Genomic DNA, 14,896 nt, shown 5'->3' with positions numbered 1-14,896 from the left:
CTGGCCAAAAAATGTTGAGACATCAGATGGAAGATGAGACAGATGCTTGGATGGCACATGTGGATGCTGTGGAAAGCTTGTCTTTTGAATGCTCATGGAAGAAATTGACAAGGTTTTCCTTGTGAGACATTGCAGTAAAGCCTGACATCTTCTCCCAGAATGTCAAGAAATTGTAGTCACAATGCTGATGTAGCCTTGTCAACAGATGTTCAGAGCTCTTCATCCTCTATTTATGCTTGGACCAATGTGGAAAAGTCAATAGGGCTCATCACACGGCTGATGTGTGAAAGACAGACAGCCACCATGTTATCAATACCTGAAATGTACTTAATGTCAGTACTGAATTGCACTATAAATTTGAGATGGTTACATTGGTGAGGAGAGCAGTTGACACTGTTCTGCTTAAATGCATTGGTGAATGGTTTATGAAGACTGTAAATATTAACACCTCAATCTGTGGTTGGAAGTGTTTAATGGCCCCATATATGGTTATTAGCTTATTGTCATGGGCACTTCACTGTCTCTGAGATGTGGGCAGTTTTTGAGAGAAATTTGCCAATGGATGTAATGAGCCCTGTAATCTTTGTCGTATTGCTGCACCGAAAGCCATCTGTGTTGAATTCACTGCTAACTCTAGGGGGTGCATTAGGGGTACATTGAGGAAGGGATGTACAAGGAGCACTGCGTTAGCCATGCTCCACTTTATGGCCTTGAATGTAGAGCACACAGCCTCAGTCCATTGCACTGGTGCACTGCCTTTCACTTTAGGTCCTGCCAGTTCTGCAATCAATGGTTCCTGCAATTCTGCTGCATGAGGTAGGTGAAACTGTAAAAGTTCATCAAACCTATGAACTGCCATAGTACCTTGATTGCTTTGACCTTCTCTGTTGAAGGTAGAGAGCCTGCAGATGAAATTCTGTGTCATAGGAAGGTAACCTCAGGTTGCCCAAAAATGCACTTAAAAATATTCAACATGACTCCATAATACTCCAATTGCTTAAACACTCTCTGCAGGTGTTGCTGAAGTTGTTCTGGTTTGGTTGAAAACACAAGCACGTTATCCAGGTACGCAAACAGAAGAGAAGGCCTTGAAGTAAAGAGTCAATAGACCTTTGCCATGTTTGTGCTGCATTCTGTAATTAGAATTTCATATACATGCTTTCAAATAGCCCCAATGGCATTATAATTGTGTTCTTCAGATGGTCTTCTTTTGCCACTGTTTTCTGCATATAGCCTTTTGCTCAGTCCAGTACACTGAGTATCAAGTTTCTTGTGCTGGCCATTTTTACAGCAGCTGTATAAAAATTACTGTGGTTCAAAAGAAAAATGCCTTTTACATGCTGCCATGTCAAAAATAGCTGCTAAATTGCTATACTTTGAAAACAATGACAAAAAACAAAAGTGCAAATTTTTAACCAGTTTGCCATCAGAGAGCTATTTGGCTTAGGTATAATGAATTAGATGCTGATCTGACAACCACTGAAGAGGCCTTGTAATTGAAACATAATGTGTTTGGGTGCACAAGATAAGTAAGAAAACTTAATGTACAGCAAGTAAAAGGTGTTTTTCTTTTGAATCACTTTAATGTATGCTGAATATTGTTGCTCTGTCTAATGCATAATTGTGGCCCCTTAACAATAGCACAGGATAACAGTCAGCCATTGTTCTTGCATTAGGCACACAGTAATCTTTACAGAGGTGCCAGGCTCCATCTTTCTTAAGCACCAGCTGAAGGCAGAGGACCACAAACTGCTCAGTGGTCTGATAATACCTTCTCATAGCATAGTGTCAAACTCTGCCTTAGCAATAACAAGGCAGTCTGGTGCCAAATAGCTCTGCATTACACTGGTGGCCCATCTGTCATTTTGATATGATGCACCATACTGTGCGGTATTTGCTTAGGCACTCCTGGTGGCCTTTTCAAAGTTGGGAATTGACTTATTAAAGAAGCCTACTCGCCCTCTTGTGCTTGTATCAGCTTCACACTGTGAAAGGCTGCACTGTAATGAAACCTAGTGGCAGGAAACCTGGTAATGCTGTCGACCAATTGAGTGTTAGCCACATATGGAAAGAGTGTAATATGGAAATAGATCTGCACCAATTATAGCCTACTTATGTCTGTGGCTGTAAAGTCCCAGGTGAATGGATAGATTGATCCTACGTTCAAGTCCATTCTTTGTGTGCCATATGCTGTAGGTCACAATAGTCGAAATGATGCCAGCCGATAGGCAGAAGGCAGTTGTCAGCTTGCAGCGATGCTTCAAACCAGTGTCCAGTAGGAACTTCAGACCAGAACTTCTGTTGCTAATGCACAAGCAGTGAGTTGGTGATAGGCAGTCCATTGCGCCTATGACTGACCACTACCAACATTTGGATGAAAGCACCACACCATACATTTTTGTGGCTGTTAGCCAAATCTCCAGTGATACTAACTCGCAGGCTGCTCAACCTTAGTAGACATAGCATTACCAGCAGGCCTGCTCCTTGAACATCTGTGGTGGCACCCTCAGTTGTTTCCAGTGCCACCTTGTGACAACAGCATGCCGACCTGCATGACATTACCACCTTTGCCTCAAGTGAGTCCTCATCGGCACACACAACTGTCACCTTGGCCATCTTATAGCTGTACTGTGATGTGACTGCACTAATCTGGGCCAGACCAATGGCTTCCAGTATTCGAACTGCAAGTTCCACCATGTTGTCCAGTGACATTTTCATTTTGGAGTGTAACTGCATTAATGTGAATAAAAAAAATGTTGTCTCAGAAGGAAAATAAACTGAAAGTTAATTGTCCTTTCATAACATTAATAGCAGCTGTAAATAAAGTTCTTGTAATTTGTGGGTTTAGCTCAGTATCTTCAGAATAATAATTCACACTGTTAACTTATCTTGCTCTTGAGGCTTCATTGCAGATGCTATTTCCTGGAAGGTTGTTAACTGAAAATGGGATGGAGAACTCCATAGTTCTAAACAATAATGTAAATCAGCTGTTTCTGGTGTACTATTTATTACCTCCCAGAGTCCTCATCGAAATCTTACACCATATGCCCCCCCCCCCCTATTCCCCCTCTTACACTCTTTATTTACCTTTTATACCAATCCATATATTGTTACATACAGCAAACTCACCAATTACTATTACAAAAGTTATTGGCAATTACAAAAAATAACTTCATCTGATAGGTACAAATGAAATGCATAAAATGTGATACAAAATCAGACACAATACTTCTGTTTTTAAGGAAATGTCATCAAAATGCTTTGAATAAACAATGCTGATTATATTTTTGTTACTCCATCCCAAATCATTCTAACACATTTCAGGTTTCAAATAAACACACAACATATTTTTGGTGTGAACAGAATTTCAGTAGATATTACAGTAAACCAAGTAGTCACTTTGTGTATATCATCAAAGATTTTGTTTTATGAGTTTTAGTAGCTACTGAGTAATTAGGTGTTGTTATGATTAGCAATTGCATAGCAATCTGGCAGTATGTTAATCAGAGCTGTTTCGGATTTCAGTGTTTTTGGTGCTCTTTTTTTCATTTGACTGTTTGTAACTGAATGGTTCTAATTGTAACCAAACGAATTGGCTATGCATGTACTTAGGAATGGAAGGATGTGATACTGATGAGGACTTTGACATTATGTTATTGGAAATCACATTTCAGTGTTCAGAAGGTGAAATTATCTATGTTGGTCCTACCTAATAATCCTACTTAATGATGTAAAAGGTAATTAACCCTCTAGCAGGTGTGCCTATGTATAAAGTGCACTAACCACAAATAACATTATCTTTTAGCATTCCATTGGTATTTTACAATTGTGAGTCCATACCTATTCCTTCATTATTGCTTCAGGTACCACAATGATAAGTTGTGTTGTCATATGTCCAAGTAAGCAGCAGTAATATAAAATAAACAGTGAGGTAAGTGAAAAAAGTTTATGATCTGTGCAAGAAAATATCCCAGATTCAGAACTAGCAGCACAGTCCCACAATGAGGCAGTAGTCTACAAGCTAATTAGTTATCAAATAAGCATTTGGCTGAGACCTGAAGTAATTGTGCTGTTTAATGTTCTGAGTGGGTCGTTACTGTGGGGTAATACCAGTGCATGGCAACAAGGTGATAAAATAAATGTTTATTTTATTCTTGTTTAATTAAACACAGATATAGCTCATGTAATATAAGTTTATTACATTTTTGTTTAATTACACTAAGGTTAAAGAATGATTTAGCTCATACATATTTACTTTGGCAACAGATAGACAGCTGTCCTTTACATGCATACAAAGTACACCATGTGCCTACTTGTGTTATGAAAATTGGTGCACCCGCTCGAGGGTTGAGCTACCTGAATTACCTGTCATGTGAAAGATAGGTTAAATTAGTTCATTGAATTATATAAAGAATGAGCTGTTACCTTTCAATACCCTCAAAAGTATTTTACAACCACAGGTTGGACAAGAGTTTCTCAGGCAATCCATTAAACAGTTAACAAAGTATAATAACTAAACATTTATATATATGACAGTAAATACAATACAAAGAGTATGTCATCTAATGGAAAATGGTTACAACAGAATAACTTTTCACTTCATAGATAATGCATATTGATAGTTCTGTAAGTCTATCTACACAAATTGTCAGTTTGCAGTCTTTCATCTCTCTCTCTGTACTCTAATCTCAGTCTAACAGTCATCCGTCTCTTCTCATTGCTAAAGGCATGTCCAATCAGCTATTAATATTTACTCAACATAGGCCATTTACATTTAAGTACATATCCTATTTACATTTAAGTACATATTCTCTTTCCACAAAGGCATAACTGTCTTGGTTTTATTTTGTGTTATGATGGAGCATCTCAAGCAAAATATATCATTTTCTTCATTAGTAGTGTTCATACCAGATGTGCCAGTGCACATTTCATATATGAACGAAAATTCTGAATTTGCAAGTTTCATATTCCTAACCCCAAGTAAAATTTCTATATGTTTATACAGATATAATGGTGTATATCACATGTGTCAAAGAGTGAAAGAAAATTTTTTTAAATCTCTCTAACTAACTAATGCCTGTTATATACACAACTTTCGGTAGAGTTGTCTTCTATTAAATGTGAATATCAGCTACATCTCAATACTGGTAATATTTCTGGATGGTTACATAATCAATAAAATCTCAAACTTCAAACATAAAACCAACAGTAAATTTGTTATCCCAACCATTCTTCAAAAATATAATTCTAATAACATGGGTAACAAATAAGAAGAACTCACATTTCCAGTCTCAGTGTTCTTACACCATCAAATTGCAGTGATCAGTTCAGAGCAGAGTGATGACATGAGAGGTTTGCTTTGTATCAAAGCATGTGTCGCTACTACCATGTTACGCATCTAGTTGTATATCATAGTGCCTTTCTCCCAATGCAAAATTTTCTCACCACAGCATAATCAATACTTCTCCACAATACCGTACATTAGCAATACTACTGCTCATAAAAGCAAACATGTGCATACATGTTTCTGTCAATAAGGATATCAATCCATCGAAGTTACTAGTAAGTACAGAATAATTCATCATAAGAATAGTGTCAAAATGTCTATATATGTATGTTTCCCATTCTATTGTGATTAAATGATCAATGATAAATTCTAATCTTCATATTCACATTTCAGAACGTGTATCTCAAAAGTATAGGCCAGTAACTGAACTCCTTTCTCACTACCTCTGCTGTGTACTAAAACTGTAAGCACCAATTCATAATCTCAGAAACAAAATGTGAAGTATTTTCAATTCTCATCATCCATGACTATACAAATCATCCAAATCATCCATGACTGAACAAATAAACATAGCTCATTTCTTTTTCCTGTAATCAAAGTGTCATAGTGTAGTATAATAATCAATAGCCATAATCATCAGTGTATCATTGTGCTGAATATAGCCACTCATAAATAACTGTGTGCTCAAGGTATGTATATAGAATCCACTTCATAGGTTTTTAACTTTAAGTAAATACAAAAGACTCTACATCTATATCTATACTCTGCAAGCAACTGTGAGGTTTATGGCAGAGGGTATGTCCCATTGTACCAGTTATTAGGGTTTCTTCCTGTTCCATTCATGTATGTAGCATGGGCAGAATGACTGTTTAAATGCCTCTGTGCATACAGTAATTATTCTAATCTTATCCTCAGGATACCTATGTGAGTGATATGTAGGGGATTGTAATTGGTGTATTCCTAGACTAATCATTTAAAGCTGGTTCTTGAAAAATTTTTAATAGACTTTCTCGGGATAGTTTACATCTATCTTCAAGAATCTTCCAGTTCAGTTCCTTCAGTATCTCCATGACACTCTCCCATGGATTAAACAAACCTGTGACCTTTAGTGCTGCCCTTCTCTGTATATGTTCAATATCTCCTGTTAGTCCCACCTTGTACAGGTCCCACGTGCTTGAGCAATATTCTAGAACCAGTGACACAAGTGATATTTAAGCAATCTCCTTTGCAGACTGAGTGCACTTCCCCAATAAACCAAAGTCTATCATTTGCTTTACCCACAACTCAACCTATTAGATCATTCCATTTCATATCCCTGCAAAGTGTTACACCCAGATATTTGTATGAGTTGGCCAATTCCAGCAGTGACTCATGGATATTACGGTCATAGGATACCACGTTTTTCGTTTTGTGAAATGCAAAATTTTAGGTTTCTGATCATTTAAAGCAAGTTGCCAATCTCTGCACCACTTTTAAATATTATCAAAATCTGACTGACTATATGCGCAGCTTCTTTCAGATAGTACTTCATTACAGATAACTGCATCATCTACAAAAAGCCTGGTGTTACTGTTGATATTGTCTGCAAGGTCATAAATATGCAACGTGAACAGCAAGGGCCCCAATACACTTCTCTGGGGCACACCCAAAGTAACTTCAACATCTGTTGATGACTCTCCATACAAGATAACATGCTGTGTCCTACCTACCAAAATGTACTCAATACATTTACAAATTCTACTTGATACCCGATATGATTAACATTGAACTTGAGTGTGGTACTGAGTCAAATGCTTTTCGGAAATCAAGAAATATTGCATCTACTTGATTGCCTTGATCCAAAGTTTTCAGTATATCATGGAGAAAAATGCAAGTTGGATTTCATATGATCAATGTTTTCAGAATCCATACTGGTTGGCATTGGGGAGATCATTTTGTTCAAGATAACTCATTATGTTTGAGCTTAGAATATGTTATACAGTTCTGCAACTGATTGATGTCAAGGATATTGGATGATAGTTTTGTGGATCACTTCTACTATGCTTCTTGTAGACGGACGTGGTTTGTGCTTTTTTACAAGAACTGGACACATTTTTTGTTTGAGGAATCTACACTAGATTATAGTTAGAAGAGGGGCTAACTCAGCCACAAATTTAGTGTAGAATCTGACAGGGATCCCATCGGGTCCGGAGCTTTGTTCAGTTTTAATTATTTCAGCTGTTTCTCAACACCACTGACACTAATACTTATTTCATTCATCTTTTCAGAATTGAGGCAGTTAACTTGGGTTTTCCTTTGTAAAGGAACATTTGAAAATGGAGTTAATTTTGCTTTGCTACCCTCAATTTCAGTTTGTGTCTCACTCATTTGGGACTTGACATTAACTTTGGAGCCACTAGCAGCCTTTACATATGATCAGTATTTGTTTGGTTTCTGTGAAAGATCACTTGACAATAATCCACTACCATAGTCATTGAAGGCATCGTGCACTACTTTCATGACAGCCAAATGTGTTTCATTCAGCATCTCTCTGTCTATAGCCATACACTTTGTTTTGGACCTATTATGTAGTAATCTCTATTTCTTTAGACGTTTCTTTACTGTGGCTGTATACCATGGAAGTTCACTCCCATTATGAACTGTTCTACTGGGTATATATCTACCCAGTGCATGATCAACTAGTTTTTTTAAACTTGAGCCAGAGTTCCGCTATATGCTCGTGCCCTGTGCTGAAAGTTTCAAGTTCCTCATTGACATATGAAACGACTGATTTTGTGTCTAGTTTACTGAACAAATATATCTTTCTGCTTGTTTTTGTGGCCCATTGTACTTTCGTAATCATTGTTGCCACAGCCATGTCTTGGCCACTGATACCAGTTTTGATGTGGACATCCTTAAAGAGGTCAGGTCTATTTGTTGCCATTAGATCCAATATATTTCCACCATGAGTGGGATTGCTAACTATTTGTTCAAGGTAACTTCAGAGAAGGCATTTAGTAAAGTTTTACAGGTTGTCTTATCATGCCCATCACTAAACAAACTGTAATTTTCCCATTTAATTTTTGGATGATTAAAGTCTCCACTGATGATTATAGTATGATTGCATTTTATGCCCACCCATCAGACAGCTTCAATTTCTATTTTGGTCGATTTGAGTTTCTTGTCTACTGTGACAAAGACACCAACTCCATTTCCCATTTATTATCCTCTCGATATACTCTTGAATTTTCACAAAAAATCTCACTGTTATCAATTTCAGGTGTCAACTCTATAGATGGTTGTTGATCCAATACTGAGTATGGCAGAATTATTCAGCAGTACAAATGTTAAAAAAGCAGTATATGTGTGTAGTGAAAAACTAAGCACATCTTCACAACCAAAGCTCCTGACTCTACACAGTACATGCATCTCCAAACATCTAAGTGTACAAATCAAAAATAAACATTTATAAGTTATAGGTAAAGTTAAGTCTAAGTAAATATGTGACATCAGAAATGTATTGCTGTAGAGGCAAATGTCACATGTCTTGGGCCCTTGCATTTGCCAAACCCATGATGGATGAACGAATGTGGATCCTCCTGAGGGACAGTAAAGTGTAATATAATGTGAAATTTCAAATAAACAGATTATTATATGGCAGTCATCAGTTTAGCTTGTATGTATAATTATGACAGTGTTACATTCCTTCCTAAAATTCCTAGATTTTGGGTCGATAAGTCTGTATACATTAGAATGTGGGTTTTCTGAAATTTCAAATGGTCCAACATATATGTCAAAAGACTCCTTAATTTCACTGTTTATAAATTTTGATTTAGCATAACTCTTAGTTAACATGAGGTCTCCAATCTTAAATGATGTTGATTTCACTTTGTTGTCATGTCTCTGTTTACTTTTACTATACGAGGTGGAATCTAAAATTTTTGGGACTGGTGCTGCCACCTGGAAAGTAGGAGTAGTAGATTTTTGCACGACTAGGTGGCAAGAGCTGCATATCTGATGAGCCAGTGTGTGGAGTGGTATTCAGCTGGGAGGACATGTTGTGTGTCGACGTCGATTTCTGTAATACTCTGTGTTTGGTGTGTGGCGATTTTACGATGGATCCGTGAACAGAACAGCACATGTGTATCAAACTCTGTGCGAATCTCGGGAAAAGTGCTATGGAGATCCTTGCAATGATTCAACAAGTGTTTGGGGGACAGAGCATGAGCCATACGCATGTGTTTGAGTGACTCTCCAAGACCCAAAAAAACCAGACAGGTGAAGAGCAAAGGGAAGAGCATGATCATAGTTTTCTTTGATACCAATGGAATTGTGCACAAAGACTTCGTCCCACCCAGCCAAACAGTGAATTCCACATACTGCTGTGATGTTTTGCGATGGTTCCATGAAAATGTGTGGCAATGATGGCCCAAACTTTGGTGTCAAGGGAACTGGCTGCTGCATCACGACAACGTGCCCTGTCACACGTCCTTGCTCACCAGGACGTTTTTGTCAAAAAACAACATGATGGTTGTACCACACCCACCGTACTCATCAGATTTGGCACCTTGTGACTTTGCACTATTCCCAAAACTGAAACTCAAGTTAAAAGGTCATCGGTTCAACACTCTAGAGAGGATTCAAGAAGCATCACTGGCAGTGAAAGAACAGGACTTCCAGAAAATGTTTGACCAGTGGCAGAAGTGCTGGGACCAGTGTGTACATGTGGATGGGAACTACTTCAAGAGTGATGGTGACCATTAGTCCAAAGGTAAGGTTTTCAATAGATGGCAGCACCAGTCCCAAAAATTTTGGATAGCACCTCGTAGTGTTGTTCCATAGTCTTCCCAACTGTCTTTTTTCTCAGCCGCAGAATTATACTTACACAATGGAAATTCAACTAATTCATTGATGAGGTAGGCAGGTTTTTTATCATATAAAATTTCATATGGAGAAAATCCAGTTGTGATGTGTTGTAAACTGTTTAGTATATCTTTAAAGCAACCTAGACAATCTATCCAATTTGAGTAATCTGTGGGACAGTAAGCTCTACACATGGCCTATCTCCCTGATATAAGATTAGAAGATAGTGAATAAAAAGAAATAAGTATGTGTTTTTGTTGTAGTCATTAGTAAAATCTTTCCAGGCTTTTGATGTAAATTGACTCCCATTGTCAGAAAGAAAATCATTTAGGATAGCAACAGTTTGAAAACAATCTTGTGTGACTGTGGTTATAATTTTTCTGCTAGTAGCTTTCTGTAAAGGATAAAGTTTAATGAATTTAGAAAATAAGTCTGCCATGATAAATATATAATAGTATCCTCCACTTGCTTTACGTAATTGGCCATATAAAACAATATGAACTATATCTGTCTGTTTGTTAAGAATGACTCTTTACGAATAACCTTTACGTGTTTGGTCGTTAACTTTAATTCTCTAACATTTATCAAAAGAGGCAAGACATTATGACAATATTATGGAAGTAAACACTTTTTTGAATGTTCTTTATGCATTTTAATGAACCACAGTGACCAAACCTTTCATGTGTATACTTAGTAAGTGTGTCAATGTGCTGCTCAGGCCAACATACCTGACATCTGTCACTATCTGAACTGTGTCTATATAATAAAATACCTTTATAAACTTGGTAATATAACTGTACTTTCTCATAACCTTTCTTTCCCAAATAACTTTTAACTAATTTACAATTGTCATCATGATTTTGATTTCTTCTGAACTGAGTGCAAATTTCTTGATTTATTTCTCATCTTTCACTTGTTTAATGCACATAATTTTGAAATCTCTTCCTTGTTCCCATTTCTGTCTTCATTATCATTTCTTCTGGTAGCATAGACAATATATCAGCAATAACATTCTCTCTCCCTTGTATGTCTTCTATTGTGTAATCAGACCATTGTAAATAAACTGCCCACCTGGTGATTCTCCCATGATACAATTTACATTATAGAACATAACATAAGGCTTTGAAATCTACATAAACTTTAGCTTTATGACCAAGTAAATAATTCCTGAATTTCTTGAAACTTCGAACTATTGCCAAAAGCTCTTTTTCAGTGATGATGCAGTTCTTCTCAAGTTTCTGTACAGTCATATTGGTGAATGCAATTGACTGATTTTCTATAACCCCATTTAGTTCTGTTTCCTGAAAAAAGTCAACTCTCATGCCTGAATCACTGCTCTCAGCCGTTAAACGAAATGGCAAAGAGAGGCCTCTTCTATGTACTAGGTCTACAACTTTGCTTCTGCCATTTTTCTCAAAGTTTGAGACATCATTGTGAAAAACTTACATAAAATTTATGATTCAAAGTATTGGCCTTCACTGACGACTGCTTTCTCCTAGCTTTAGGGCAGCATACGAATCCCGCAGCGCATAAACTGGGCATCTTTTGAGAGGAGCCATGAATCAATTCAATTTTGCACTTGTTCATATGTCCTCAATTGCTAGTCAGCTAGGTCATGTGCCATGGGTCGAGAAAGGTGGCAGTCAGAGGAAGGAATATCTGGAAAATACAGCAGTAGGGGTAGAACTTCCCATTTCAATGTTTCCAAGTGTGGTTTGACAGGATTTTCGACTTGGGGTCAGGCACTGTCTTGCTGCAAAATCATCTTTTCATGTGTATCACTGTACTGTGGCTGTTTGTCTTTCAGTGATCGGCTCAAACAAATCAATTGCTTTTGATAACTATCTCCTGCAATTGTTCCCGTCAGTTGCAGTAGCATTGAAAGCTTTCTCTCTTTCACAACCATGCCGGTTTTTAATCTCAAAATCACCATTTTTGAAACATGGAAGGCATTTTCTGCAAAGTTCTGTCACTAACAGGCATTTCATCATAGGTCTTGCCCAGCTTTTTATGAGCCTCAACTGCAAATTTCTTCATATCAAAGCAGAAAATTAAAACCTCCTGCAGATGACGAGAATTGGGCTCGTACGTTGACATATTCAGCCGAGAATAAGATGCAATCAAAAATCGACTAATATTTTAATGATGTTATGTTCTCAAATGCCTAAGCTAACTGTATGACACTTATGACCTACGACGTGTGCCACTATTTTCCACTAATGCCATCTACTGCAAAATGGCAGAAGCAAAGTTGTAGACCTAATAATATTTCACTCTTAAAAAGTTGTTCTTTTTGTCTCATTGAAGCCAATTTGACACTCCTCACTCAATTCCCATATAGTGTTCTTTTTCAGGAGATCATGTAAGCAAAGTGCATTTAAGGCCTGAGTCCTGACATTCTTTCTATAAAAACCTACAAGTCCAAAAAATGACTTTAGCTCTTTCTGAGACTTGGGTGTAGGAAATTTTGCAATGGCTTGTATTTTCTCATTATCAGGCAAAATTCCCCCCTCCTCTTTTATTCTGTGACCAAGAATTGTTAAATGTTCTTTCCCCAAAACAAAATCTAACCCCCTGATAAATTCAGCAACAGAAACATTCAAACCAAATGGGACCACACAATACTAATAACACTTACCATTATATAAAAATGCAGTAAATTTTCTAGATTCATATTCTTATTCAATTTGATGAAAACCAGAAGTTAAGTCAAGACTAGTCATGCATTTTACATTCTCAAATTTGCTCAATAATTCATCTGTGTTTTACAGGTCTCTCTCTCCAAATACTTGTTCCAGTGTCTTGAGTCAAGAAGAAACCTAATCCCATCACTTTATTTGAAAACTGCAACCAATGGTTTATTAAACTTACTACAACTCGTTTCCACTATCCTCCACTGTTGCATTTTCTGCAACTCCCTCACAGCTTCTTTTCTTTTACAAACTGATACACCAGAAGCATTAATGGAAAAGCAGTTCATGAGGTTTCAGCTTTAGTTTATATTGATAATTCTTGATTCTACATGGTCTCTAATCAAAAATATTATATTCCCATACAACATTTTTCTAGTTCCTTGTTATTATCTGTACTCAGAGCTTCATCTTCCCTTACCATTTTTGCTACAAGTTCATTATAAGAGCCATTATTTATTTCCCCCTCACAAAATTCTTCATCTTCCTCATCAAATCATTTGTCATAAAAATTTTCTGACACCTTGATCTGATTGCTATTACTATTATTTGTTGTCATAGTATCTGCCTTGGGATCAATAAATGTTAATTTCATTTGTTTCAATTAAAGCTAACTTTAGCCTTGATAATCCAATTCATTCCCAGTATTAAATTTTCATTTAAATCTTCACTAACCAAACACCCATGTGCAAAAGAGAGATCATTTATTTTAAGAAACAATAAACTAAAATAAAAAGTAGAGAAAATAGAGGATTTTCTAGCGGTATTAGAGAGTATAATTACTGATGTGGAAGCAATAGCAATGGGTGACCTAAATGTGCAGGTAGGCAAAGAAAGGCTAGGGAAGGAGGAAATAATAGGCCCATATGGATATGGGAGGAAAAATGAGGAAGGAGAGAAACTGGCTGATTTCTGTGTAAGAAACAGGCTGGTTGTGGGCAACACATGGTTCCATAAAAAGAATAGCCAAAAGATAACGAGATATGGATGGGGTGATAGACGGATGAAGATTGCCATCGATTACTTTCCGGTGGAAAAGAAAAATGGAAGACAGTTGACCAATGTAACTCCACTCCCAGGAGAGGCTTGTGATGGAGACCATCGAGTGGTGGTGGCAAAGATGAGATTTGATGAATTGAAAGACATACAGGAAGAAAGGGAAATGACAGTAAAAGTGTGGAAACTAAAGGATGACTTGGTACAAGAAAAGTTTAAGGAGTTACTTAAGTGTAAAATCCCTAACACCGAGTATGGCAATGTGGAAGAGGAATGGGGTAAGTTCAAAGTAGTGTTTGTAAGCTCTGCTGAGAAGACCTGTCACAGAGGGTCCAGAAGGGTGAAGGAAAAGGAGACACCATGGTGGAATGAGAGGGTGAAGGAGGCAGTGAAAGAAAAGATGAAAGCCTGACACAAATGGCACAGAGACCAACAGCTGAAAGTAAAAGGAAATACCAGGATAGTAAAAATAAGACTAAGAAAATGCTAGCAGAAGAAATGAGGAAAAGCTGGGAGAAATTCATCCAAGAGTTGGAAAAAGATGCTACTAGTGGTAAGAGGATGATATATGGAATTACAAAGAGTATGAGGAAGGAAAAAACATACACAAAGCTAGTGAAAGGGAAAAGTGGAGAGCTATTAATGCAGCCAGAGGAGATAAGGAAAAGATGGAAAGAGTACTTTGGTAAATTACTAATTTCGAAGAATGGCAATGGAAAGGGAATAGAAGTATGGCAGGGGGGCAGGGGTCTGGAAGAAGAGGAGGATATAACGATGTTAGAAGTGGAACTAGCTCTGAGGAAAATGAAAACGGGAAAGGCACCTGGGATAGATGAAATTACTGTGGAGATGATAAAGGCAGCTACAGTGGCTATTTAGGTGAATAAGATGCATTTGGACTCAAAAATGTGTACCTGGAGAATGGGGAAAGGGAATAATAATCCCAGTTTTCAAGAAGGGTGACAGGAAAGTATGTGACAACTATCTTGGGATCATACTCATATCCCAAGTAGCAAAAATAATGGAGAGGATAGTGGAAATAAGAGTGAGAGAAAAAGTGGAAGGGCAGTTAGAAGAGGAG

This window comes from Schistocerca nitens, chromosome 5 (assembly GCF_023898315.1).
Source record: "Schistocerca nitens isolate TAMUIC-IGC-003100 chromosome 5, iqSchNite1.1, whole genome shotgun sequence".
Lineage (NCBI taxonomy): Eukaryota > Metazoa > Arthropoda > Insecta > Orthoptera > Acrididae > Schistocerca > Schistocerca nitens.
This window is presented reverse-complemented; position numbering follows the sequence as displayed.